Here is a 26,776-nt window from a genome sequence, read left to right as displayed (position 1 = left end):
ATGATTTATTTGCTTATTTATGAAAGTACCATTTCTTTGATCCCAGTCAATGCTCAGTCATTTACCAATCTAATCAATTCAATAAATCAGTTTGATTTAAATCAGTAACTTATAAGTTTAAGACTAATGAGTCTTTTTGAATAAATCATAGCTCATATGAGTCATTAGTTTGATAGTTTAATGGGCAACTTACTTTTTTCTGCTGTTCTTAGACATGATTTAGCTTTTGAACCACCCTTTGGATACTTTTCTCATTGTGATGGAGACACTCAAAATAACTGAGCTGAACTCAAATAAATTGCCTCTCATTTAGATTGCCTTTAGATTAGATGCGAAGCATGATAAAAGTTGATTTAGAGAACAATAGCTGTGAGCATTATGGAATCAAGACATCTGAGGATTCAAAGTGGATTTGAGTTGAACAAATGAGTTTTCGGAACAGGCAAAATAATTTAAACCTAAAAGAGAACATTTATGGTTTATATCCACTACAGCATATTGGGACTGTCAATCCTGCTAAAGTCTTGATAAACCATTAATTAGGAGTAGGGTCATGGTATTTTTCATTGAATTAAATGAAACAAGCTATGCCACTAAATTTATTGTTGTACCGTAGGTAACAATAACCCATTGGGTTGGTTAAAGTTTGCCTCATAAAAAGGACATCTTGAGTACTTAGGAACTAATATAAGCCACTAAATGATGAGGAACTGTAAAGATAATAATGTTTACAGTGATGCACTGTCAGAGACCGTAGAGCTCCCTCATGCAAGAAGAAGTGTATATTTGCATTCAGTAATCATGCCCATACACAACACTGAAGGCTAATCAACATTGTGATAAACAAACTATGCAATTATCTTTCCAGTCTAGTTGTCAGGACAAGTCATGTGTTTAATTTCTTGGTATGACTTATTAAGAATTTATTCATTGATGTCTGGGTGCATTTTTATGAGCTGTCAGAATATTTTTCATTACAAATTGGAATGTGTGATTCACTGTCATCAACACATCATCATCACAATGCCCAAAACTCATTTCAGGGCTGATTTTTTTTTTTTTTTTTTTTTTTTTTTCAGGGAAGAAATTATTAAAATATTAACTGTTCCTGGCCTGCGTTTCCCAAAAAGCACTGTAAGCCTTTAAGTTGATCGTAGAACAATTGCCACCAATGGTCTCTATGATGAAATTAGGCTTACAATGCTTTTGAGAAGCGCAGCCCTGGTCTCATTTCGCATAATTCATTTTTGTTCCAATTTTTAAAATGTTTTAAAGCATTTAGAAAATTGTTTTGACTTGATCCCCCTCTGAAACGACTGACGTCACTAAGTCCCTCAGTGCTTTTATTTTTCAACACCTCCTTTCCAACTTTTGGCTACATTCTGATATGTAACAGCCCTTTTCACAATCCATTTTTGAATGATAAAATCAAGATTTTTTTTCTTACACTAAAATACTTAAGATTTGTGGAGTAAAATAGGTTGAGAACTGCTTTTTTACATTGACCACCTTAGCTTTAAAAATGTGTGCGGTCTTCTCAAGTGGCTAATCGGTTTAGTTGAACTCTATTTTTATGAACATACAAGAAACAACCGCACAGGCGTTGAATACTAAATATATATGAGCATCATCTAATGTATTTATCACACCCAATCTGTCCTCATTGCACACTCGCGCGCTCTCTCTCTCTCTCTCTCTCTCTCTCCGAGCCGCATAATGCACCGGACACCTGCCAACACTCTCACGTGTGTTGGTCCAATCTTCCAGGATGACACCCACACGCGCACGCTTCCTCCCCACACATGAAGAGGCTGAGAAGGATGATTAGCACCGTGAGCTGACACCCCTCAGCGGAGAGTGTGGAGGAGGACAACAACAATAGTCTCGCTGTGGAGAAGCACAGCGCGCAAGCTAGCTACTGCAAATTCAACTGCGACAGCGGCAGAGCCGCGCGACGCGGACAGATAGCAACAGCAGGGAGGAGGAAGAGGAGGATAGAGGAAGAGAGGGAGGGAGAGTTTCTGGACGCTAATCACTTCAATGAAATGACAGAAGCGTCCCCCACATCCACACAAACGCGCACGCACACTGCGTTTCCCTTATTTTCGCAAAGCTCTGGCTGTGGAATTTCAATGCGACATGAAGCGTTTTCCTCCCTCCCTCTCTCTCTCCTCGGCCAAGCTAATGTGTGAGTCAGTGCTACTCTATCCCGATGTGCTCTGCATGCTGACCATAACTGCCATGCAGCGTGAACGTGGAAAAGTCTCGACTTGTCAGTACATGGCACAACTTGAGCTCCGTTTCAAACTACCAACACTTTACCTCAAACGAGATTTTGTAACACAAACCCACTAAATTAATCCTTAAATGTCGAAGAATTACGTGTTTAGGATGATTTCTGACAGACTGCTTAAATCATTTTTGCCCTTTCTTGTGTCAACACTTCTATAATGCATCTGCAGTGCGCGTTCTAATGCGACGCGTAAATGTTTCGACCTCGAGAGAAAATGATAAACTTCCATACCGTGAAGAGATGGGTCATTTCAGCGTACATCTCGGTCTCTTCTTCTTCTTTGCTTTTTGTTGTCGTCACGTTTTTTTCTCTCGTTTTTCTTCTTGACGTTAGTCAATCAACCTGTATCCTCTCTCACGACTGTGTATTAAGTATTAGTGCATCGCCTAGGGTTTCATACAGACGCTTTGTACGCACCTGCCTTAAACTCAGCTCTATTTCTGACACTGTGTAGGCGATCTACAGAGAACAGATCTGTGTTCTCTCTCTCTCTCTCTCTCTCTTTCTCTCTCTCTCTCTCTCTCTCTCTCTCAGTGTGTGTGTGGCTGTTGCTGTCAGTGGCTTGCGTACTTGAGCAAGAGAGACGAAGTGGAGGCAGATCTCTCTCTCTCTCTCTCTCTCTCTCTCTCTCTCTCTCTGCCCTTACCGTGTAGCCCCACCTCCTCCTTTTAGAAGTCTCCCTTTCTTGCCCCCAACCCCTTTGCAGTCTGCTCTATTTTTCCTCCTCTCCTTCATTTCTTTCTCACAGTCAGAGCAGTATATGAAACCTGTTATTTCCTTTCCACTTGCCCCTTTGCGATGTAACTAGGCTGCTTTATAGTCATGTGCATCCTTAAAAGTGCAGCTACTATAAGATGGTCTCCTGCCTTCCAGCAGCTTTGGCAAATGAAAGACTGACTTTGGTTTTGTTTGGTTAATGGTATGCTTTCATAGACTTGCAGAGACATATCCATTGAGGTTCCCCTTTCCTGTGGATGAGGGATGACATATTTAATGGCTATATTGTGTTGAGTGCCACTCGGTTAGAACTTTTTAAAAATCATTAACCCAGGAGCAAAATTTGAGCTTTTGTACAATCCCATTTGTGTGATTTTGCACGATCTGCTCATGGCCCACTGAAGGTTAGGTTTAGGCAGGGCACATTCCTGTCCTGGAAGAACACTGTCCTGCAGAGTTCAGCTCCATTTTGCCTCAACACACCTGCCTAGAAGTCTCTAGTATGCCTAGTAAGACCTTGATTAGCTGGTTTATGTGTTTAATTGGGGTTGGAGCTAAACTTTGCAGGACAGTGGCCCTCCAGGAGCAGGATGGACACCCTTGAGTTTAGGGGCTCAGCAATACAATACAAATCACACAAATTTGTATGGAATAGCAAATTCGTATCTATCTATCTATCTATCGATCAATCAATGTAGATGTAGTTTGAGTAGGACAAACTTAAATTAAACAAATTAGTTCAGTTAAATTAACTGTTATGAGTATTTAGAACTTTCTTTTTCTTTTGAGTTCACAGCACTGACATATTTCAAGTAAACTGAACTGTTTTATTGTTTTGAGTTGTTCAAACTCATTTCTTTTAATTTAGACTAACTTAAGATTAACTGAAACTGGGCTGGGATTTCTATTTCCCAGCATGCTTTGGCCATGGCACTCGAAAGGGAGAGTAAATGCTAAAATTATGTGTGCAAGATTAATGATAAGGGAGATATAGTAGTGATTAATGTTTGGTTATGCTATTAGAAGAGTTTCTGTTAATGTGGATTTTTGGAGAGTTATACCATCATGGTGACAAGTGGCACGTGCTGCTTGGTTTGAGAACAGGTAAGTTACATGTTTTAAGTTGCAGTACTCATTCAGTAAGTGCTATATACCATGCTATTGTTAACATGTTATATTTTTATATTTTTTAATTATGTTAGCAAAATATTTACGTTGAGATAATTTTAAGTTAAATGTATAAATTAGAGTACTCAAATATTTCAGGTTAAGAACAATAAATATGTATGAGTACAATCTTACTCAAACTTTGAGTTTCTTAACTCAAAAAATTCTTATTCAACATTTTGAGTTCTGACAACCTTTTAGGGTTTACAGTGTAAGTAACTCATTCCTAATTCAATTCTCTATGATTCACAACCTTGACATCTACCAGACTGGGTAGAGACCTTCAGTTTGTTCTGACTTTATTGTGCTATACCTTTTCTGTTCAAACTTTTTCTCCCAGTGCAGAATTTCATAAAACACAAAAATCTAGACTTTCACTATTTTTATTTATTTATTTGTTTGTTTTACTTTTAGGCAAGACATTGCCTTTTCTACATTTATCATATAAAGATGTACCGACCAACTGTTTTAGATCCATGCACTGCGTTAGTCTATACGAGCCATACAGTACATAATCAGTGCTACACAATATTTTCACCAGGCATGCTATATTAAATTTCAATGAGATAGCTATAGAGCAGAGCTTTTCTCAATTTAGCAGCATTTCACAAGTTTTCTTGTGATAATGAATTTTTTATTGCCATCTCTGGCATGATGAATGGATGTGTCTGTGGCATGTCTACAGGAATATCCATTATGCACTGCCGTGACAAGACGCTCAGATCTGCGCTGTAGAAAATGCTCACACGACCAGCTTTGACATCAATTAAACAGCCTTACAGCTCAGGGGCATGTGGAGCAGCCAAACGCTCTTCTCCGCGAGGACACATCACCCGGGGGGGTTGGATCAGAGCGCGGGAGGGATCACAGTTCACTAAGTCCCTTTTCTACGACCAAAATGGCACGATGATTTGTCCTGCGCCAGTTTGAGCGTGAGTGTTTGATCGATAACCCGTGCCTTGCCATCATTATTCTGATGTCTATTTGAATGGATGAGAGGAGGCAGGCAAAGAAAAGAGAACGGGGCGGTGGAGGGTGTAATATGAAGCGTGAGTCTGAAGACTGAGGAGAGTGGAAATTGAATGGCAGTGGAGCCAGAGCCAGGCTCTTGAAGTGGCTGAGCTGTAACCCAAGGCTCTCCTATAACCATATGTCCGCTTGTTGCTCATATAGATGCTGTGAAAACCAGATTTTGACAAGCGCTACTGGCCAAAATTGACCAGACTGGCCTTTTCGCCATTACATTTTAGAAGTGGTCAAGCAGCTGATCATGACTCTGTACTGGAGAAAATGATTTCTGGGGGCCAGTGAGGCTAAGCTGCTGTCTGCGATCCTCAGTCTCCCATTTTCCATTGCCATCTTCTCAAGCATGTAATTTCAAAACTTGTAACAACACAGTGGGCTTAGTAATCAAAGCTGTTACAGACGTAGCACGAACGGCAGATGAGGTTCCAATCTGTGCCAATTTGAGCGCTTGGCTATATATCATATAAAAACAATCAACAGAGCGTCTTATATCACTGGCTGAGATGACAATGACAGGGCAGAAAGCCATGGCAGATATTAAATGTGAGAGAAATGTTGTCCTACGGAAGCAAAGCAGGCTGTTTTTTAGACAGACAATTAAAAAGAGGGATGGAGCACATCTTTGAAATGCTGTTTTTCTTAATAGTCAAGTTGACCTTTGATTCACATGGGCGCATTACAAAATAGCTGACATGACAGAGAAGAGAACATAGGTCGTTTGCACTACAATTGCTAACTCTCTTAGCTATGGGAGCATGAACCTTTTTTTGCAGCAGCGAACATTTTCAAAAATGTGATGCTTTTTACATACGGACAGGTCATAAAAATGTAGGACATAAAAACTACATAAAAAAGACAAACTATTGTATGCCTCCAGATGACTGTGAATATATGCTGTATTGAAAGTCATCTGAAGGCATGTTCGAAATTTATGTCATTTTTATGTAGGTTATATGGATTTTTTTTCATGATGCTTTTATGGTGCTTTTGCATCTATTTTAATGATTGAAAGCTTCAATACAATGTTCAGATTTTCTCCTTTTGGTAGATGAGGGTGAATAAATCATGACAGAAGTTTTATTTTTGAGTAGACTAACAGTAGTAAAACACAAGTTTAGTGAAGGGGGACCATTTGTTACATTATTAAATGTACATGTTTAAATTTGTGTTAAAACTTCCCCTCATTTTTCTCTGCCTTCAAAGGCATGACACTGTACTGATTGTTTCTGGTTTCAAATCTGCTCCCTCTGTCGACATCTGATTTGAAATTTTCTTCTAGGTTGGAAGGACAAGCGTGGTAGAGACAGAACTCATGCATCAGAGACTTTGGCGGCTGGAGAGCCCAAAACTTTTGCATGATGGATAAAGCTGCTTTTTCTTCCATCATCCTCCTTGACTTAGTGCTGGGTTGAGTGATGCTGGGTTGGGGTATCGGTTTGGTTCTGTGACTAAGATAAAAGAGCCGTCTCATCTTACTCATGGCCCAGTTCAGATTGCATTTCCTTCTCACTCTGAAGATGAATCCTGGGTTATGGCTGCTGAGGCTGATCGTACAGTGAGGAAGATGCTTTCTGTTCTATAAAAAGACTTCTTTCATTCAAATGAATGCTGCAACATTTCTGTTACATTGCAAAGATGACATTTTGATCATGGCAAAGTTAAAGCAATACACTCGTTACGGCCTTGTTTTTTTTGTGTTTGTGTTTAAGTGTCTGCAACAAAAAAACATTCAAATTCTTTTCACACTTTGAATTTTTGGGTGTTTTATTATGTCCTTAAAGATTCTTATTTATCCGAGTAAACACAGAATGTCAAGTAGAGTTATTTTTAGCAGCCATTACTCCAGTCATTGCTCCAGAAATCTTTCTGATATATGCTGATTTGGTGCTCAAGAAACAGTGGAAACTGTGATATAAGTTTGCTTCAGGATTCTTTGATGAATAGAAAATTGTAAAGAACAGCATTTATTTGAAATTTAAATCCTTTGTAACATTATAAATGAATTTACTGTCATTTTTGATCATTTTAATAGTAATAGACAATCATTCTTGCTAAATAAAGTATTCATTTCTTTGAAAAAAATCTAGATCCTAACTTTTGAACAATAGTGTGTATATAGTGGGAGACCGGGTATATAACACTTTTTGCTTCAGCATCTGTAACTCACTGAATTTTTGAGCTAGAGTGCTCAAACTTTTATACAAAACATCCACATTTGTTTACTACAAAAGGCAACAATTCAAACCTCTGCAAGAATATCACAGTCCTTATAAGATGATGTCAAATACATGGTGTGCCTTTGTTTCGATCTACCCCACTACCGGGTGACTAGTGACTGACCACAGCTCAAATCTGTTTGAGTCAGGAGTATGTGCAAATGTATGTGGCTACTAAACTTCTTTAACGTTATTTATGCTTAATAAAAACTCACCTTCAGTGTACCTGAGTAAAGAACATGTAGGTCTAACAAAAAACACTGTCAATGTGTGTGTGAGTTTGTGTGTCAATGTGTGAATATTCTCAATGCGAGTCACAATGGTGACAAATTAATGTTGTTAACCCTGTAGTTCAGGCTTGGTGTTCCCAAAAACTGCATAGGGCACATTTGACCCACACTTCATTTGGCTTTGAGTTGCCAAATGGCTCCATACTGGTCTCCGAATCCTCACCGATGGCTTTCAACATTTTCTTCGCAACTGATCTGACTGTCTAGGCCAGGGGTGGGGAACGCTGATCCTGGAGGGCCATTGTCCTACAGACTTTAGCTCCAACCCTGAAAAAAACACTCACCTCCCTGTAACTTTAGTAATCCTGAAGACCTTGATTCGATAATTAGGGCTGGAGCTAAACTCTGCAGGACAATGTTTAGCTAGCCATATTATCATAATGGTATGAAATTAGCAGGTTAAAAAAACCTGCTAATGAGAAACTACACTTTAATCTAATATAAATTGAATAATCTTATCTGAAAAAGTTTAAGGACTAAATAAAATATAGTTTTGGTCAAAAATATGTACATTCTTACCTCAAAATCATTTTTTTCTTTATATTTCTTTATAAAATCTTCATGTGCCTATTTTCAGCCTTTACAACCATTCATATATGATCTGGGAGGAAGGGAATAAAAACATAGGATCATAGGACTAGCTAATCCCTGATTGGTGGAATTGGTGGTGTTACAACTCTCCCCATGTTACAATCATACCCGCTCTCCCCTATATCTCTTTCTAAGGCAGTCGAAATTTTTAGTAGCTTTTTTGTTGTCCAGTCTTTAATATACAGTATCTCACAGAAGTGAGTACACCCCTCACATTTTTGTAAATATTTTATTATATCTTTTCATGTGACAACACTGAAGAAATGACACTTTGCTACAATGTAAAGTAGTGAGTGTACAGCTTGTATAACAGTGTAAATTTGCTGTCCCCTCAAAATAACTCAACACACAGCCATTAATGTCTAAACCGCTGGCCACAAAAGTGAGTACACCCTTAAGTGAAAATGTCCAAATTGGGCCCATTTTCTCTCCCTGGTGTCATGTGACTTGTTAGTGTTACAAGGTCTCAGGTGTGAATGAGGAGCAGGTGTGTTAAATTTGGTGTTATCGCTCTCACTCTCTCATACTGGTCACTGGAAGTTCAACATGGCACCTCATGGCAAAGAACTCTCTGAGGATCTGAAAAAAAGAATTGTTGCACTACATAAAGATGGCGTAGGCTATAAGAAGATTGCCAAGACCCTGAAACTGAGCTGCAGCACGGTAGCCAAGACCATATAGCCGTTTAACAGGACAGGTTCCTCTCAGAACAGGCCTCGCCATGGTCGACCAAAGAAGTTGAGTGCACGTGCTCAGCGTCATATCCAGAGGTTGTGTTTGGGAAATAGACGTATGAGTGCTGCAAGCATTGCTGCAGAGGTCGAAGGGGTGGGGGGTCAGCCTGTCAGTGCTCAGACCATACGCCGCACACTGCATCAAATTGGTCTGCATGGCTGTCATCCCAGAAGGAAGCCTCTTATAAAGATGATGCACAAGAAAGCCTGCAAACAGTTTGCTGAAGACAAGCAGACTAAGGACATGGATTACTGGAACCATGTCCTGTGGTCTGATGAGACCAAGATAAACTTATTTGGTTCAGATGGTGTCAAGTGTGTGTGGCAGCAACCAGGTGAAGAGTACAAAGACAAGTTTGTCTTGCCTACAGTCAAGCATGGTGGTGGGAGTGTCATGGTCTGGGGCTGCATGAGTGCTGCCGGCACTGCGGAGCTACAGTTCACTGAGGGAACCATGAATGGCAACTTATACTGTGACATACTGAAGCAAGAGCATGAACCCCTCCCTTCGGAGACTGGGCTGCAGGGCAATATTCCAACATGATCACGACCCCAAACACACCTCCAAATGACCACTGCCTTGCTAAAGAAGCTGAGGGTACCTAAACCCTATTGAGCATCTGTGGGGCATCCTCAAACGGAAGGTGGAGGAGCGCAAGGTCTCTAACATCCAGTGGCAACCTGTGAAGCTCTGGTGAACTCCATGCCCAAGAGGGTTAAGTCAGTGCTAGAAAATAATGGTGGCCACACAAAATATTGACACTTTGGGCCCAATTTGGACATTTTCACTTAGAGATGTACTCACTTTTGTGGCCATCGGTTTAGACATTAATGGCTGTGTGTTGAGTTATTTTAAGGGGACAGCAAATTTACACTCTTATACAAGCTGTACACTCACTACTATACATTGTAGCAAAGTATCATTTCTTCAGTGTTGTCACATTAAAAGTATATGCCTATATACAAAGTCGTTTTCAAAACATAAAACTACCCTGAGAAAAACTCACTGGAGTAAAAAGTGTGACTAAAAGCTCCTCTACCCCAGACTGCTCTGTTTGTCTGATTCGGCCCACAGCTCCACTGATCTTGCCACAGTCTCATGCACTATCATTTTGAGGGCTCATCCGCTGCTCCAAGGCATGTCAGCAGGCCATGTACTCGATCACAGCCAGCACTTTAGCATCCTTCCAAAAGTAGCTTCCACCATGTATTGCATGCAAAAATACATGCATTTTATAAGCTCTGACAAGTGAAACTGTGAAAAAAAAAAACACATTTATGGTCAGCTAATGGTGGCTTTGACTCAGTTGTGAAAATGAGGATACTGATACTGTTAAAATCCTTCTCACTACCTTTTTAAACCTGTCTTTTTCACTTTTGACAACACATTTTTTCACATATCTGGTCAGAATATGCATGCCGTGCAGTCAGCATATGTATTATAACATTCTTAGTCGGCTCAGGACTTCACACATAATCGTGCTGTGCAGATCAAGGGTTAGATTTTGTCAGCCGTTTGTAAAAACTGTGAATCTAGGTGTTATCTAGCCTCACATACAAAGAGCATTACACAAAAGAGGCTGAGAGTGATAAGTAAACATTGACATTTTTCATGTTAAAGCTGCAGAAACACTATATTGCCAAAAGTTTTGGGACGCCTGCCTTTACGTGCACATGAACTTTAATGACATCCCATTCTTAATCCATAGGGTTTAATATGGAGTTGGCCCACCCTTTGCACCTATTACAGCTTCAATTTTTCTGGGAAGGCTTTCCACAAGGTTTAGGAGTGTGTTTATGGGAATTTTTGACCATTCTTCTAGAAACGCATTTGTGAGGTCAGGCAGTAATTCATCCCAAAGGTGTTGTTCTATCGGGTTGAGGTCAGGACTCTGTGCAGGCCAGTCAAGTTCCTCCACACCAAACTCGCTCATCCATGTCTTTATGGACCTTGCTTTGTGCACTGGTGCGCAGTCATGTTGGAACAGGAAGGGGCCATCCCCAAACTGTTCCCACAAAGTTGGGAGCATGAAATTGTCCAAAATGTCTTGGTATGCTGAAGCATTAAGAGTTCCTTTCACTGGAACTAAGGGGCCGAGCCCAACCCCTGAAAAACAACCCCACACCATAATCCCCCCTTCACCAAATATTACATTTGGCACAATGCAGTCAGACAAGTACCGTTCTCCTGGCAACTGCGAAACCCAGAGTCGTCCATCGGATTGCCAGACAGAGAAGCGTGATTCGTCACTCCAGAGAACACATCTTAACTGCTCTAGAGTCCAGTGGTGGCATGCTTTACACCACTGCATCCGATGCTTTCCATTGCACTTGGTGATGTAAGGCTTGGATGCAGCTGCTCGGCCATGGAAACCCATTCGATGAAGCTCTCTACGCACTGTTCTTGAGCTAATCTGAAGGCCACAAGAAGTTTGGAGGTCTGTAGCTATTGACTCTGCAGAAAGTTGGCGACTTCTATGCACTGTGCGCCTCAGCATGCGCTGACCCCGCTCTGTGATTTTACGTGGCCTACCACTTCGTGGCTGAGTTGCTGTTGTTCCCAATTGCTTCCACTTTATGATACCACTAACAGTTGACCGTGGAATATTTAGTAGTGAGGACATTTCACGAATGGACTTATTGCACAAGTGGCATATCACGGTACCACGCTTGAATTCACTGAGCCCCTCTTGATTTTATACACCTGTGGCCATGGAAGTAATTGGAACACCTGAATTCAGTGATTTGGAAGGGTGTCCCAATACTTTTGGCAATATAGTGTATGACACGATTGTGTAATAATCAACAGAAATGTCAGAATTCATCCAAAAATATTCCTTTAATGTTCTCCAATTATGTTCACATGAGCATCTCAAAGAGATCTATACATAAGTGGATGTTATATAATATGACAGAACCTGTCTATTGTATAATTTCTGTTAATGCACTATTTTTGATAGCATCAGAAGTTAGTTTATAATTGCTAAAACATACTGCTTTAATTCTGATTGCATTTACATCTGGTTTTATTTAATTAATCTACAAGAAGATTTTATAGCCCCTTATAGCTAGATTGTGTAAGTTTATTTGTTGACACTGCCTGTAAATTTATGTTTAAAGAGCTGATTGTTTCACTTATGACTTTTCACTCAGTTCTTCCTTGCTGCCATTACCTGCGTGGGAACGCTTTATGTTTTCTAGCCTGAACTTTTACAATTATTGTTTTTTTCTCTCTCAATTAGAAGAGTTCATCAGTATTTCATCACTTTTCCATTGTATTGCCGATCTTTTTGAAATGTGGTGATGTGAGTAAGATGGATAATATTTACTGTGAATATGCTATTTTGTTTGTATTATGCAAAATATTTGTGCCATGCTAAATTTGTTCAAGCCAGTGCAAGGTTCTTTAGTGTTTACACAGAAGAACAAAGCCTATCATGAATCCCATAGGCACAAAATGTAATTGTCTCTACATCCATATCAGTAAATGTGAGCCATTATGCTTAAATTATTGACATGTTTACAATCGCTTGAGTGCAGCAACTACAAAGAGGTCGATCTATATAGTATACTCAGAGAGAGAACATTTTGCCTCCCTTGAGGCATGCTGCTTTCTTGATGTCAAACTAATGCCTCTTTTAAATGCTTATGGGTTAGTTAAGGTCGAAAGATGTCAAGAGGACCCTTGAGTACATGGGTCTTTGGCACATAAGGAGATAATCTTCATAGAAGGGCAACAGCAAATTTCTAGCTGTAGGCCTATTATGAATTAATATATTATTAATAGCAGGTTTAGCAAGGACATTATATAACGGTTGTCAAAAGGATATATCATCACATCATTACATGCAAATTACGTCATTACTGTCTTATGAGTGAGTCATTTGAATCATTAACTCAAGCGAATGTTTCACAAATGCAGATTCATTCAGGAACGAAACAAGTACGCTGTTGAAATAAAATGAAATGATTTGCTGAATTCAGAACCGCATACTACTATTTCTGCCATAAAAAGATATGGTAAAAATAGTAAGACTAATATGCAAGTATGTGGTTCTGAATTCAGCCATTGATTCATTAAAACGTGATTCATTCAGGATTCATTCAGGAACATGACCTGCTGCATTCGGAAGAATGTACTACTTTTACTATTTTACCATATCAGATATGGCATATCTTCATTTGGAAGAAATAATAGCCTAAGCCAGTATGCTATTACAAATATAGCCACTGGCTGCATTCAAAATCTCATACTCTTGAGTCGGTACTTATTTTGAATAAGTACTTAGTTTGTGACCGCTAAAAAGTACGTTCTATAGGCTATAGTATGAATGTGTGTAGTATGAATGTAATCCGGGCTGCGTTCCACTTTATATTTTTATGCCCTTCACTCGCTAACTTCCCTCCATTGTGGACTCAGATGTGCGTCATTGCTTATGTTGCATGAGTGCCCACTACTGGCGGAACTCGTGCATAAGGTTTAAATGATCACTTGGAATTCACTATGGAGCTGATTTATTATTTAAACCCTTTTTTTACTTATAAATTTGTTTTATGCATCATTCTATATGCATATAAGTTGTTGGAGAAAATATATAAAATTCTATAGGTGTATGAGCTGTTGTAGAAAAATAAAATTACACAAACAAAAAAAAATACAAATAGTATAAACTTTGACTGTGAACATAAGGTAGCTACAAGTATTATGCGATTAATTCTCAAAACAATTAATATATCATACACTTCAGTTAAGCGCGATCTGCTGTGACGTCACTATCAAGTTGAATTGTGTGATACAGAGCTGCTTGAAGTGTACATCGGAGTAGACTCGCTCCCTCGGTCAAAATCGAGGAGACGAAGGTCTGTCCATATAAACTTCCCTCGTCCACTTCACGAAATGGAACGCACTTCAAAATGGTGGCAGGGATTCCCCCAAGGGGAAGTGCTTAGGGAAGTTTGCAAGTGTGTGTCTAAAAGTGGAGTGGAACGCAGTTCCAGACACACTACATTTGCCATGTTGTAATCATGTGACCTTCCAGCATCAGTTACATTGTTTCACTGCCATCCACAAATCCTCTCCCATGGCTTTATGGGATACTTCAGAATCTTGCAGAAAGTAGTAGGTCATCTGGGTACTTTTTGCCTACTTTTTTATGAGTACTGTGAATTCAGACATCCTTTTTTTCACCTTTTATATAGTAGAGAGAGAAGTACGTGATTTTGTATGCAGTCATCTTTCGGGCATGTCATTGATTCATTAACTTCCAATTCCTTCAAAAATGCCCATTATTCAGGAACGAAACAAGTGGCTGTCTTAATAAGTGAGTCATTGATCTTAACATTCGCTCAAGAAAACCTTTTCATTCAGGAATGAACACTACTCTGTGTTGCTCTGAGACCTAAGGTGCGACGGTTCTGCTTTTGTCTTATCTTTGTTTGGGACTATTTTCATTGGCGGAGCAGAAAACACATTAACCCCTTAGCATTCCTGTAAAATTTGCCTAAAACGCCTAAAAAGGCATACTCAAAGTAAATTGTTCTGTTCTTGAATCATTTGGAGTGGTATGCATGGTTTTGTTCTCTTTTGAAAGAAATGTGTACCGAGGGTGGTACAGTGGAACAGGTTAACTGGCCATTTTGTGTCTAAAATGTAAGTTACTCACTGTTAACTTCTTGTTTAAAGAAGTTTAAAATCTACATCACAAGTTGTTGGTATTAAATATAAAAATGGCTGTGATAATTGTTTTCTCAGGCATGTTGTATGTATTTTACAGAGTGAAAATAGCATTTATTTGACTGAAACTCCAGAATTGTCTAAATATCTTAAATAAATTTGGCTTTAATAAAACATAGGCAAGAATGAACCTGCTGTCCTTCTTGATTCCGATTCTTTTCAACAACAAAGCACTTGAACGCGACAAATTCATAATTACTACTTCAGAAGAGCAATTTCCCTTGAAAAAAAATTATTTGGTTGTTGGTTGAGGGAGTTTGTTTTTATATGCACCTTTATGCCTGCCACCACTATTTCAGTAAACACCTGTTGTGTTTACTGAAGATTTGACTAATGGTGCGAATAGAAGGTGAATATAAACAAGAATAACAACAGTTAAATAAATATTTATATAATATATATATCTGTTATTGTTATATAGTAGTATTGTTTTTGAGACAATGTAAAACATATTTAAAAATGTAACTTGATGAGGCTTTGATGTGACTTGGCTTTAATAAATGATACTGCTTTCTTGTTGACAATAATCAATAAGGTAAATGATGTTACAGTATATAAGTCATTTACCTGGAAAAGCATCAAATAAAATATGTATTTACATTGGACTAAAAACTCAGAAGAGAAGTCTGCCACATGCTGCTGCTTTAAAACTGTACAAAAACAATAACTTATTGTCTATTTATCCTTTATTTAAATGATATTTCCCTGGTCTGACCTCTAGATTAAAAACTAGCCCTGACATTAAAGACTTTGAAATGTCCTACACAGCAGGTTAACAGCGTATGAACTTTCTGAGGCCTTAGGTGAGCAACTTTCCAAGGCTTTTTCAGTCTTTATTGCCAGCTAAGGCCCAGATCCTGGTCCCCTGACCTTTTGCAATTTTTGGGAGGCCCTGTCAAGTGAATTAATTGCCCGGTGACACACATTGCAGCTGGATCAGTCCCACGCCAGCCTAGCCCAGCAAGCTCCATTAATTACATTAGTCCTCTCCGAACTGTAGGTCTGCCGCTTACCCACACTTCAACCTCCTTCTTCCAAACAGAATTTGTGTCAGTGGACAATTTTTCTTTTCTGCAATATTGTGTGTGAATGAAAGAGAGATAAGAGAAAGAAAACTCTCAGTAAAGCCATTTCCATGTGTATTTCAGAATCTGGAAGGGACCCGAAGGATTCACTCTTTCAACACAACATCAGACAGAGCAGCTCAATATCAAGCCCATTCAGAAACCAAATACAGCCTTGGGACTCAAATTAAGGTAACTAAGAGAAATATTATCATCAAAACGCATCAGGAGTTTGGCTGCAATTAGCAGCATGTTGGATGTTGAGGATGTGTGAGTTGCTTCCCGTCCTTCAGTTCTTCCTCTGCTGTTTAAAATCCCTTTGAAGTGGACCTTTCCCTGTTGACCCATTCACTAGACTAATGAGGGTAATTTCGTAGCCTTGACATCCCCAAACCCACCCCTTCCATCATCCTCTACTCCCACACAGTCCCACCGCCTACTGTTTATTTGGCTAAGATCTGCCTACAACAGCTTTCATGTTATCTGCACTTGGCTTATATCTATTGTTTCACTACCAAGTCCCGATGTTTAAAACATTTTGTATCAATGCCGCAACTATATGATTCGTAATTCTATAGTTCAAAGAAATTTATGCAGGTTTGGAACAAACTGAGGGTGAGTAAATGATGACAAAATGTTCATTTTTGGGTAAACTATCCCTTTAATGTTACTGGATTGTATTTTTTTTTTTTTTTTTTTTTTTTTTTTAAAGGAAACTACTGGATTGAGTGCTCTTGCATTAAAGTTTTCTGTCCTTCCACTTATGTGCAGTAGCACAGATACTCCTCAAAATGTATAATGCAGATTCAGTACAAAAAAGATAAATTGTCAAGGTCATCTCTCTGTAATTTTACAAATGCTGTGGTACGCCTTTGCTTGAAGAAAAGAAAGCATTTTATTTCTGATATGGGATGTATGACAAAGCAGATTTTGAGGTTTTGAGGTTGTTGCAGCTGTTTGTTATAGTCCTTAAACAGAGAATTATTTAAAAGAAAATATCTCCCTTTGTATTGAACTTGAACTTTGCAGACGTTTATGCTCAGACAGCAACATTACACACTAACTAAAGTCAAAAAAGTGAAATCATAATCAACCACCACTTTTAGTCTGGATAAGTCATCTCCTACATACAGTCAAACCAAAAATTATTCAGACATTTTTTATATTTTTGATATATTTTTACTAGTGGGTGCAGGACACTATAGTTCATTTATGTAAGTGAGGATAGCACAATAAAGTAAACTGTGACATACCATACCCAAAAATTCTTCATACAGTGGACTACCAGCAAAATTGATAAAAATTTGGAACTAAAAATTATTCAGACACTTTGACCTGACCATGTTTTGCTCAAGTGTTATCTGACATGATTAAGATTTTTTTTTTCTGACACAGTTTAGCTTGGAGATCTTGTCATATTATATTACGATTTTTTTAAACTATAGTGAATAAACTGTATTAATGAATGAAATGTTCAAGTTGTCTGAATAAATTTTGGTTTGACTGTATGCCTGTGTTTTGAGTGATTTTGAATGATTAATTAAAGCCTATCTCCTTCATTGTGCTATTTGAATAACATAACGTGACAGGCTATGAGTTTATTAATACTTTTAATTGAATTAATTACATGATGAATTAATCATATTAACCGTTTTGTATGGCATGTTGTGCATATATCAATATTTGCTGAGAAAAAGCCCTCAAATGGGGTTCATTTTAGAGGTGTTTTTAATGAAGATTTGGGAGTTATTATAATGTTTGTTTCAATTCTGTTTATTTTTATATTATAAAGATATCACTTCTCTGTTCAAGTCTTACGCTACAAGTAAGGGCGGAGTTGACTTCGTTGCTATAGATCAGTGGTTCTCAACCGGTGGGGCGCGCCCCCTCGGGGGGGCGCGGACACTCTCCCGGGGGGGGGGCGCGAGTAAGCTACAGGATGGGAGGGAAAAAAAACCTGAAAAAAAAAAAAAAAATTGCACAACTACTGTCATAAAAAGTTATAGTTTTGTATATACATAACTCCTGAATAAAATTAAAATGTGTTTGGACTGATTTTAAAAAAAAAAGTTTTGAACAAATTTGATTGGTTTGTCGATAGTGAGCGCAAATGCAGGTGATAAGCGGTTTTATTAAGCGAGTCATTGAGTCGTTCATTCACGATTCGTTCAAACGGCCGATTCATCAAGAATGAGACAGATGTTTGTGAATGGGTCATTGAATCTTTGACTCAAACGATTTGTTCAAACACTGAATTATTCAAAACACGATTGAGTGTTGCTGTGAGATGCGCTATGTTGTGATCTTTGTTTGGATTCATCGGATCTATTTTCGCTGCTAAAATAGACCAAAACAGTCATTATTTCGTCTAAAATGTAAGTGACTTTTAAATGTAAGTGAATATTATTAACTTGTTTGTTGAACTGTCATAGTGTCACATTTTCAATCGCGAGGTGATGGTAAATTAAGTGATGGTCAATTGTCAGCTCTCTTGGTCGTCAGGTCGTGTGATGTATGTTGCTGAACTGTATTCAAATGTTATAAATATAAAAACACCACATTTTGAAATTTAACTGCAGTATGTCATTTTAGTTTATTTGTGTGTGCTGCGCTCATAGACTTTAGAAAACGGCACTGGGGCCCCAACTGCAATGAACCAGCTTTAGGGGGGCCCAGCTTGCAAAAGGTTGAGAACCCCTGATGTAAAGTAATGTTCATTTAACAAGGAAGATGTGTCAAAGTTAAGAGTAATGCATGAATTTACATTTATTCATAAATAAATAAAAAATGTGCCTCCTCATTTCAGAACACCACTGCACGCCACTGATATATACACAGGCAAGAGCCGACTCACCTATAGTTACCTCGACAGTTTTCTGCATCCCTCCGCCACCCCGCTCCTCAAACTCGGCTGATACAGCAATGGGGGAAACTGTGCTAAATAAATTCCAAGCTCGGAGCCCATCCCCTTGGACAGCACACCAAATACACTTAAAATAGTTTTTTTTTTTACTCTATTCGATCATTTGTAAGAACTGCCACATTATTTATTTATTTATTAAATATTTATTTTTGGCGTCTTATCGTAGATTCAAATCTACAAATCAAAATATGTATTGCATTTATGAAGAAAAGGTTCAGTACCTTATGGTGTTCAGTGTCTTTAGGTGGATTAGGATTGTTTGTGATTTGGTCTTAGTGACTTATGATCCCTCTTGACTACTCGTAACGTTTCACAGATTTAGGAGCTAGTTTTAGCACTAAAATTCTTTATGAAATACTCTTAGAGCAAACATTTAGGAGTCCTAAAATTAGGACTGACACGCCCATTATTTTTAAGAGTTTCTCCTAAATCGGCAAGTTAAGACCTACTTTTAGCCTTAAGATGTTTTATGAATACGGTCCCTGATCTTTAATGGGGAGTGTTGCTCAACTCGTCTCTACAGAATCCCCCACAGGTGTTCAATGGTGTTAAGACATGTGCAATACATGTCCACAGAAGGTTTTTCACCTTGGGAGAATGCATATCCTCATTGTCATGTTGAAAAAATGCCCAACAATGCAGGGAATGAGAAAAGGGTAACATCTTCTGTTTCAAGTTTGCTTATTAAATTACACAGTGTTGTGGGAATTCATGACAGCATTGATAAAGCACAACTCCCTCACACCTCATAGGCACTCATACGGCCCTATATAAGAGCTTTACTACCACTGAACTTTACTGTGGGAACCAAGCACTTCTCACTATACTCCTCCTCTAGCAACACCATTACATTTTGGATGCTGTTAGATCCAAAATGATTGATTTGGTCTCATGAGACCAGAGTATTGATTCCCAGAATCTGTATATTTTGTAAATATGGGCTTTGGAAATGGTTAACTGACTTTATTGTGCTTTGGCTACAGTAGGTAGTTCCAGTGAGAACAACAACCATGCATGTCATTTCTGCAGGCTGCATCTTGCTCTGTGAGATAAACAGTCACTCTTTTCATAGCTTTTGGTGGCTCTGAGACACTCGCTTGGTATTTCTCCTGCTCTTTGTCTAGCAAAAAAATCCCTCTAAAAAAATCACTAAATGAAAGCTTAAAATGAAGGCCTGATTATTTCAGGGGCCTTGTCACAAGTCCATTGTTTTTGAATTTCTGTGTTACTTTTGCTATATTTTCACACTTAAAACAATGATTTGGTAATCCTTTTGTACCACTGTCCTCTTTTGTGCTAAGAAATAAGTCTCCTGACAGTTCTCTCTCAAGTGCTTCCATTGTTGTCAGCATGAGAATGATTCAGTGGGTACTTTATAACACTTTTAATTGTCAAGAAATTACTTCTCTTTAAATGTTTTTGTTCAACATACTTACCTGTTGATCAAACATTGCCTTAAACTTACACCAGAAAATTTTTATTTCATTTTATTTAGTAACTTTTAGGAGGGTGTACTTATTTTTGCTACACAACATTTTATCACCTTGATAAGAAAATCTTATTTTCCTGAGTAATTTTGACATGCTTCTTTGGTAATTGATTAAGCAGACTTGCTGGAACATTATATCTCTAAAGAACCCTAACATAACACCCTTCTAAGTAATTGAATTGCTGACTTTCAGTTTCAGAGGGGCTGTACTCATTTATGCTGTGCACTGTAGGCCTGCCCTGCACTCATGCTGATTGGGTAGATATGTTGATTACTGATTGTTGACAGCTGGTTGAGATGACGTGATGATTGGATAGATTATTTGACCTTGTTCCTCCCAAACTTTGTTAATAAAACATCATATGTGCAACTCCACTATTTATTGATTGTGTTTTTGTTAGATTAAAATCCAGCTCTCAAGGCAGAATGAGAAGGTAAGAACAGCTGAGAAGAAATGACATTTTGGACAAACTCCAGAGCTGAGATGAGCATGCATTGCATCATGGATTAATGGCAGAACTTATGGCAATGCCATGGAAGCTCAGCCTTCAGGGAGCCAGATGTATAAAGGGACAAAAAAGACTGAACAGCTGAATCTGCCATGATTTGGCGCTCATCACAGTCCTGCCTAAAAATAGAACCCAAATCAGAATTTCAAATGAATCTCAGTGTTTGAAGATCAGTTATGTCCACAGGATACATTCTCCTGTTAATTCTCTCACTCTCTCATCCACTTTCTCATTTAAATCAGGCAAGTGACAAATGATTGCAGTATTTTTTTTTTGTCCCTGATATGTAGTGCCTCTTTCAATTTAAAAAAATTTGCACCTCCAAATATACTGCACAATAAATACTGAAGACCAACTTCTCTTGGGGAGGAAAAATACTACAAGTGGGTCATGCAAAGTTTTAGCCTCATCTGAAGCAAAATTTCCTCTTGAAAGTTATACATATAAATATAAATGATATGTAAATATAAAGTATAAACATTATGAATTTATATCTTTTTGGTTTTTAGTATTGTGAATACTGTTTGCCACATTACAATTGACATGTTGGACAGGAACCTGTATACGATTCCCCTTGTAGCGGCATTGAACTGATGCTATGACTAGATGCGGTTAGCAGTCTCCTTGGGAGATCTCCAGCTTTACAATGCCAGATTGTCAGGAAATGTCATGGGAACACAAGAAAGGATAATACACAAAAGTGCTGACACCAACTGTCTAATTATTTAGAAGCAAAATGGATGTGATAAGCAAGATACTGGCAAGATGCTGGACAGGTTGCCTCATATTATCCTTGTTTATGGTAAACATAAAGGTTCCATTTAAAAGAGAATGATTTTACTATTATTATACTATTATTATTTTACTATTTTATGTATATATAAAATATGCCCTCTAATCATCATATATATATGTACACACATACATACAGTACTCACATACATACAGTACTCTGCAATATGTAAGATTTTTGCAGTAAAATATCCAAAAACCACTAGGCCAGTGTTATATATTTTGTTCACTTGAGTACTTACAATATCCCAAATGTTTCCAACTACAGTAGTCAACATTTGAAGTGGATCAAAACCTTTTATCAAAGTTGTCCTAAAACCTTCTTTTCAGGACAACTTAGTTCTTAGGACAACTTTGATGAACTTTTTTGATCCACTTCAAATGTTGACTACTATATTTGTAAATCGTAAGAAAATTCTATTTTAACCAAGTGAGGAGTCACCTGTCAATTGCGTCATACCCGCGTTACCCTCGGTTTCTGGTTTTATTTTGTAGAAACCATGGAAACACCAAATATGCTTTAATATTTACATGTTTTAATAGGCAAGGGAACAACTGTTTTGATTTATTTATAGACAGAAAACTAATTGTTATATAGCTCAACACGTTTAGTCTTGATTGTTTAAATCTAATTTTCTTGATTTTTTGTGAGTACCATGCTTTACCATGCCTCAGAGAAAAACACTATTTTGTCAAGTAGCTAACATAGCATAATCAGATGCAGCTTTATTTTTAGTGACAGTAATACAGAATTTTCTCCATCATACAATACGTTTTAAAATTAATTGCATGCCATTTATCAACACAAGCCATCTAGCATTTAATATGATATTCTAAAATCGTTTACTGCAGTGTGCAACAAGTGTCTCACAGCAGCCACCAAGCGAACGCACAGAGTAATGTTATAACATCATTTTCAACACTCTCAAATGTATCTAATATGATAAACAGAGCTGTGTTACCTCATACACATGACCGGAAAAGCGGAAGTGGCGCCGGCGACTGGCATAATAAAAGTTCTGCTGTTTGCGGCATGTGCTGTGCAAACGCTCCAGCAGCCTCGTTCAGCTCCCACAACACTCGGTCCTGCTCTGCTTCATACTACAGTAACATTAATTATCTCATCCATGATGATGATTTTTTCCTGAGTCCTATCCCGATTGTTTCCACCGGCTGTGATGTGAAGACCACACGTCCCAAGATTCTGCGCTCAAACTTGCCACCATAAAGCTATGCCTTTGTTTTGAATAGGTCTCTAGCGACCTCTGGCGAACAGAAATCTTACATATTGCACCTTTAATGATGGGTAGTAAAAAAATTAATTAAATATTATATTATTTCAAGTGAATAATTATTTTTCAGATATATTTTATCAAAAAGTTATCAAAAAGTTTGATATATAGAGGAATTTAGTGGACCCCCTAACAGGCCAACAATTCTCAATTTTCCCTCTGCATTTCCTTAAGAAACAAGTAAACATTTGATGTTGCAACATTTTCATCTATGATGATTTGTGATATACATCAAACCTCCTGCTTTGATCTTTACAGGAAAGTTAAAATAAAAAATGCTATAAAAATATTTTGCAGAATCAAGAAGCTGGAGGAGTTAAGCAAGAATTATGAAGTTTGTAGAAGTTTGAAGATATGAGCTGATGGGCAGTAGGGGGAATTCAGGCTCAGCAGACATTAAAATGTTCCTTGCAGACAAGCAGATAAAGCAGCCTTCTTTAACACTTGGGGAAAGTGGGAAAATCACCAGTCCAGAAGGATTGGAAGAACAGAATGAGAGATGATATAGAAGAAATGAGGAGGAAGCCACTACATTCACTGAGGATTCCAGACCACATGAATTATGCATCCCTCCATGAGAAGGTGAAATAATCCTCAGTCTCACTTTTTAAAGGTCTTACAATGATAATCCCTCCTTTTACTTCAGAAAGCCTGTCTTACTCTCTTTTTTTTCGCTACACCTCTCTTCTGCTACTACCTTTGCCCTCTAATCATCATTGAATTTGTGGGGTTAAAATGAATCCCTGGAACTAGCTTAGGTATTTCTAGATGTGCTTTGGTATAATGAGTGTGGTGGTTGGACACGTGACAAAGCTCAGACAGTTCCAAACTTTCTTGCTTTGTTCTGTTTCTGTCATCAAAGCACAAGTTAAAGACCCCACAAAATCAAAATTAGATTTTTGTGGCCTTTGAACCCATCTGCTAATTAACAAAATTCACTTTTAGCAGATACATGTTTAACATTTAAACTCTTTCTTCCTGGACAATTGATTCATCCTCCACTATACAGATTTGTGTCAGAATCTCTCTAGAATGACAGTGTCCCTCTTCCGAATACCACCTGTAACTGACTAGTGAGTAGCAAATAATCATGGCTGTGATAAAATTTTTCCCTCAAAAATGACCCATTCATAAAAATTGCCCACTCCGAAAGCAATATGTTTATATGTATTTATATGCAAGTAAGAAGAGATTAATGTTTAGAAATTTTGCTTCAGTTTTCTGAGAAACACTTAGCCTCTTTCATCACACTTATTTCATTTCATGGGACATGGTTTGATGTACTTTTGGCGGGTTTGGGCATCATTTGACAGGCACCCCAGGGCTTCAAAGTACAAAGTTTATTTTTCACATTTTCATTTGTTATGACAGTGCAATACTTGTTGCCAGAAGCTAAAATGCATGTGTTAAAGGGATAGTTCACCCAAAAATGAAAATTCTGTCATCATTTACTTAAGTTGTTCCAAACCTGTATGAGTTTCTTTCTTTTGCTTAACACAAAAAAAGATATTTTGAAGAATGTGGGTAGCCAAACAGTTGATGGACCCCATTGATTTCCATAGGATGGGAAAAAAAATACTATAGAAGTAAATGGGGCCCATCAACTGTTTGGCTACCCATATTCTTCAAAATATCTTCTTTTGTGTTCGGCAGAAGAAAGAAATTCATACAGGTTTGCAATACCTTAAAGGGGTCCTATTATGTGTTTTCACTTTTTCAACTTTAGTCAGTGTGTGATGTTGCTGTTTGAGCATAAAAAGATCTGCAAGGTTACAAAGCTCAAAGTCCAAAGCGAGATATTTTATTTAATAGAATCCACTTTCCAAGAAATACAACGAATGGCTCATTTGGGCTACAACGTGTTTTTACTGTTTTTTTTTTTGTGAAGTCACAGTACTACTCAATTTAATAATCCACGCCCACGGAATACGCAAAAAAGGCCTGGTTGTGTTGCATTAGAGAAGACAGTGTTGTCACTGTCAAAGAGAGGCTGTTTTTTCCACTCGGTTTCCAAAATAATAAAATTTATTTTAAACACCAGCATTTATTTGTGTGCTGGAGAACAGCTTCCAGAAGCTAAGAGAGTACAATGCAGGGCAGGCTACACACAAAAGCTTTTCCCACTTTGAGCAGTTCCCACTTTGTCGGGACAATCTAGCTACGTTCACAGTGTCAGCCCAAATTTGATTATCTGTGTATCCGACTGGAATCTGATCTAAAATTCTTGACATACACATTGTGTTTCGCAACTCTTCCGATCCGATTTGTGTATCGTTCTTTCATTTTCTGGAATATCTGCATTGGTTTGGCAATGACATTTTGCCTACATCAAAAACAGCAACTGGACCATTTGGGTTTGCAATACAGATGTTGTTTTATTTACAACATGACAATGTGTAGCCGCCGTCTCCGCCGGTTTCTTCCGCATGTCTCCGTAAGCCCAAAGTATACTTCAGCCGTCCGCATTCGTGCACCGTCCGTATGACGTAATTTTCGTCATGCGGAGGGCTCACGGCTGGCTGCACACCCCGTCCGCGTGCAACAGCGCATGCGCAAGCAGGACAGAAGAGTCCACTAGGTGGCAATATGCACAGTACTGAGCACAATGTGCAGAGTGTGTAAAGAGCGATTCAAAAACAAGACGAGTAAACTCAGAAGCATGCCTTCTCCATCGTTTTTGATTACTGTTCTCTTGGTGTATCTACTGAACTATGTTGCAATGGTGGATGCACTTTTTTCTTCTCCGATCCTGCCCAGCGAATATCCCATCAATGACATGATGTCTGGTAAAGAGTATAGAAAAAATTGTACTGCGCATGTGTCGAACTCGGTCATACACGCGAGATGCGTCCGGGTGCGGAAAGTGAAGTATACCCGGGGCTTTACACTCATTTTCTGCTCGTCCGGCACTTTGCAACAACAACACAACTTTGTTTCTGAGGGACTTTCAGCATGTTTCCTATAACAACATCTGACGTTTACGATTTACGCGGCGTGAGAAAGTCACATAAACAATGCGGAATCCAGTCAGAGGCCCTGTCCCCAATGGCACAATTCTATGTACCTTCAGTCTTGTGGACTGACAATGGCTGCCGCGTGCGCGTGTCGGTTAAGTCCACGAGACCACAGGGTGTCCCATTTGTCAATTTTAGGCTTTAGAAGGGTGCTCGCGAGCGCCCCCTTTGCGGCCGATATGCGCCCTCGATACGCACTTCTGCTGAGCCCGCACTGGCGCGAGCTCCCCGGCAGGCTTTTTCCCGACAGTCAAAGCGACGTTACGTCACGAAAGTGCGGACTTGTAGGAAGGCCGTGAGTGTTTAGGGTGCCATTTGGGACAGGGCCAGAGTGGTCAGACTGAAACAGATTTCCAGAAATGCGATTTGAATAGGATTTCAAAAAACATGTAAATGTAGCTCGAAAGGGATTTGTACAAGTCGCAATTCATGTGACAAAACATACCACTCTGAAACGTCCTGTGAAATCCGTGCTTGCAAAGTCCATGCGTAAAATCCGTTCTGCACAATCCTCTTGATTGTTAACATTCTTAAGTCTGAACCAGGCTTGAATTGATTTGAAATTGGGACCATCCTTAATATTTACTTCTGTGTAGAGCTCGCTGTAAAAGGTGTGACATTTCCTGAACATGCACTAAGTAGTGTCAATCCAACACACTGGGCCAGCTAACCAATTACAGCACATTTCGTAGTTCAGAAGGAGGGGTTTCATCGAAACAGGAACTAAATGGCGCGGTTGAGCCAAACTGGGGAGAGAGGTGCTGTAATGTAAAATATGTGAAAAATAATATGTTTGAACCATCAAGCATGAAAGCAAACTCTAGTACACCCCAAAAACAATATCAAGACTTCGTAAAAGGGCATAAGAGGACCCACTTTAAGGGTGAGTAAATGATTACAGAATTTTCATTTTTGGGTGAACTAT

General features: G+C 38.6%; 1 protein-coding gene across 1 annotated transcript in view; it reads right to left on the bottom strand.

Moving 5' to 3' along the window:
* The window catches only part of lrrn2 (leucine rich repeat neuronal 2), a 58,590-nt gene extending 55,732 nt beyond the window's left edge, over window positions 1-2,858 (bottom strand). The window contains exon 1 of the mRNA XM_051913140.1: window positions 2,525-2,858. The gene's annotated coding sequence lies outside the window, so the exon portion shown is untranslated. The remainder of the gene's footprint in view (window positions 1-2,524) is intronic.
* Window positions 2,859-26,776: the final 23,918 nt, after the last annotated feature.

This window comes from Ctenopharyngodon idella, chromosome 11, assembly GCF_019924925.1.
Source record: "Ctenopharyngodon idella isolate HZGC_01 chromosome 11, HZGC01, whole genome shotgun sequence".
Classification (NCBI taxonomy): domain Eukaryota; kingdom Metazoa; phylum Chordata; class Actinopteri; order Cypriniformes; family Xenocyprididae; genus Ctenopharyngodon; species Ctenopharyngodon idella.
Note: the sequence above shows the minus strand (reverse complement) of the source record. Positions and strands in the feature narration are given on the sequence as shown.